Source organism: Pundamilia nyererei, unplaced genomic scaffold, assembly GCF_000239375.1.
Source record: "Pundamilia nyererei isolate P.nyererei 1_Seehausen unplaced genomic scaffold, PunNye1.0 scaffold00813, whole genome shotgun sequence".
NCBI lineage: Eukaryota > Metazoa > Chordata > Actinopteri > Cichliformes > Cichlidae > Pundamilia > Pundamilia nyererei.
The window spans coordinates 15,088-17,844 of NW_005188214.1; the positions used below are offsets into that span (position 1 = coordinate 15,088).

Sequence of the window (2,757 nt, forward strand, 5' to 3'; positions counted from 1 at the left end):
ATAGGAGGACAATGTACTTGCTGCAAGGCTATTTATAATCGCTTCTTGGGAGATGTTGATGAGTTCTGCGATGCTGGGATTTAGATCTCAAACATCGTGGCGGAAAATGGAGGAACTGGGGTCGGAGCTGCCTCTGCGTGGGTCGCCAAGGCTCTGAATGTATGGAGGGAGAGACGAGACAGGGAGTCAGCAAAGGAATTGAAGTGGCCTGCAATGTGTTCTGCTCTGATTAGGAACTGATGGGTGACTGATAACCACGTGAGCTGCCGCATGAAGGAAGGAGAATTGCTTCGGCCTTTGTTGATAATGTCGACTACGGTAAAGTTGTCGGATTGAAGGAGGATGGATTTTTTTGACTATTTGTGGCCCCACAGTAAGGCTGCGATGACTACCGGGTAGATTTCGTAAACGGCTGATGAAGGCAGGAACAGATCGTGGATATATTCACGGAACTTGGGAGGCCAAGCTGAAGAGAACCACCTTCGACCGTAATAGCCTCCAAAGCCAGCAGAAGGGGCGCCATCTGTGAAGAGCTGAACGTCATCGGGGTGGGACAGCTGATCATCGTAGAAGAAGGTGATGCCGTTCCAGTTAGGGAGCAGAAGTTGCCAGCTATCCAGTGTGATGGAGTCAAGGAGTGATGGTTTAGATGTAGCGAGTGAAAGCAAGTGAGAGATAAAGGAGCGACCTTGAGGGATTATGCGTAGAACAAAGTTTAAGTCTCCCAAAAGGGAGAGCAGCTGTCGTTTGGAGCAAGTGGGAGCGAGGAGAAAGTTTTGGAGGAGAAGGGTGATGCGATTGAGCTTTTTGATGGGCAAGGAGGCCTGGAAACGTTCAGTGTTGAGGTTTATCCCGAGGAACTCCAGGGATGTTGAAGGTCCCTCTGTTTTCTCTTCTGACAAAGGAACACCGAGTTCGGAGAAGACAGACCTGAGAGTGGATAACCCATGAGCTGGTGGTGACATGGGAGGGGAGATGACTAGGAAGTCATCGAGGAGGTGAACGAAAGAGGCAGCTTATGGTTGTTAGAGAGGATCCAACATGGAGCTTCGGAGAGTGAATCGATGAGCTTGGGGCTGCTATTGCAACCGAAGGTCTGCAATAGGCATCCCTCCACTTGACTCCAAACAGGTGCCAGAAGTTGGGGTGAATCGGCAAGACCTTAAAGGCACTTGTGATCTCGGCTTTAGAAAGCCATGCACCTCTGCCGGTGAGTTTAATAAGAGAAATGACATGGTTCACTGTTGAGTATTTGAGATAGTCGTCGCTGGGAATGAGGCTATTTATACTTGGAATCTGACTGCCGTGGGGAGTAGAAAGATCGATGATGATGCGGTTTTTTCCAGAATATTTCCTGGTGGTGATGCCCAGAGGGTTGATGCAAAAGAGGGGGAAGGGAGGTTCGGGGAAGGGAGGTTCAGGGAAGGGTCCGATCATGAAACCCTCCCTGACTTCCTTGGTGAGCAGGCTGTCGATGGTTTCTGGGTCTTTAATAATAATAATAATAACAACAATGGATTGCATTTATATAGTGCTTTTCGGGGCCCTCAGAGCGCTGTACAATTCCCCAATTCATTCACTCTCACATTCACACACTGGTGGAGGCAAGCTACAGTTGTAGCCACAGCTGCCCACAGAAGCTGCCATAGCGCGCCATCGGCACCTCTGGCCATCACCAGTAAGCGGTAGGTGAAGTGTCTTGCCCAAGGACACAACGACCGAGACTGTCCGAGCCGGGGCTCGAATCAGCAACCTTTCAGTTACAAGACGAACTGCCAACTCTTTGAGCCACGATCGCCTCTTTGAGTGCTGACTGCAGGTTTTTGCAAGTGCAAGAAACCGATGGCTGGGAGACGATCCCTGGGTGGAAGCCTTCCGAGAAACCTTTTACTAAGAAGTTGACGAAGTCTGGGTTAGGGTGATTTTTTAAGGCGTCTTTTACTGCCGAAATGTGGATGGGTGTCGAGGCTAACAGAGCTAGTCATGCGGGAGAGAACAGAAGGACGGTGTGGCTGTGGATTGTTTTGGGCTGGGATTATGCAGGCAGAAGCGAGATGTGATGGGGTGCCGCACAACTTGCAGGAGAGAGAAGAATAGGCGGCGAAGATGCGGCAGGAGATTTCCTAATGGAGACTGCCCCAGAAGGTGTCTTGGTTAAACTGCTGAAGGTGAGCAGCTGCCTGAGAAGCAAACTGGATGCGGTACTGATAAAATCCGGTGCCGCCAAATCGTAACGCAAGGCCGAGAATAATGGTCAGATAGGAGTCGAACTCTTGTCTTCGGGAGGGAAAAGCAGTGCAGAGGACACCTCTGTATAACGAGAAGACTAGAGAAAACTCGACCGGAGTGAGCTCTTTCCACCGAGAAGGGGCCGCATCACGTATAATAATGCAACTGTTGTGGCCATCAATCACCCTAGGAAGAGCAGGGAGAATGAGCTCAGCTAAATCTACATATTTACCAGCGATGATTTGTTGGCGAAGGTTAGCAGATGCAGAGAGAGGCATGTTATCGGATTGACAAAAGCAGATGCTTCTCTCTTTCAGAACACGTTGGAGATGGGCGATGGTCCAGTCGGAGATCTTCGTGGGCAGAGAATCTTCGGGAGACCTCACCGGAGCGTGGGAACCAGGAGTGACATGTTTAGCCGCATGTTCTCCTTAAATTGCTGGCTGTCTGAGTGGTGTCCCAGAAACGATGTGGGCTTCATAGATAATTGGCAAACCTTCTGGAGGAAACCTGGTCTTGTTAGGAGAG

The 2,757-nt window shown here is 50.1% G+C and overlaps 1 pseudogene; it reads right to left on the bottom strand.

Annotated features, from left to right (window-relative positions):
* Positions 1-356: 356 nt before the first annotated feature.
* On the bottom strand, positions 357-1,364 carry LOC102207595 (uncharacterized; annotated as a pseudogene).
* Between the last annotated feature and the right edge of the window lie 1,393 nt (positions 1,365-2,757).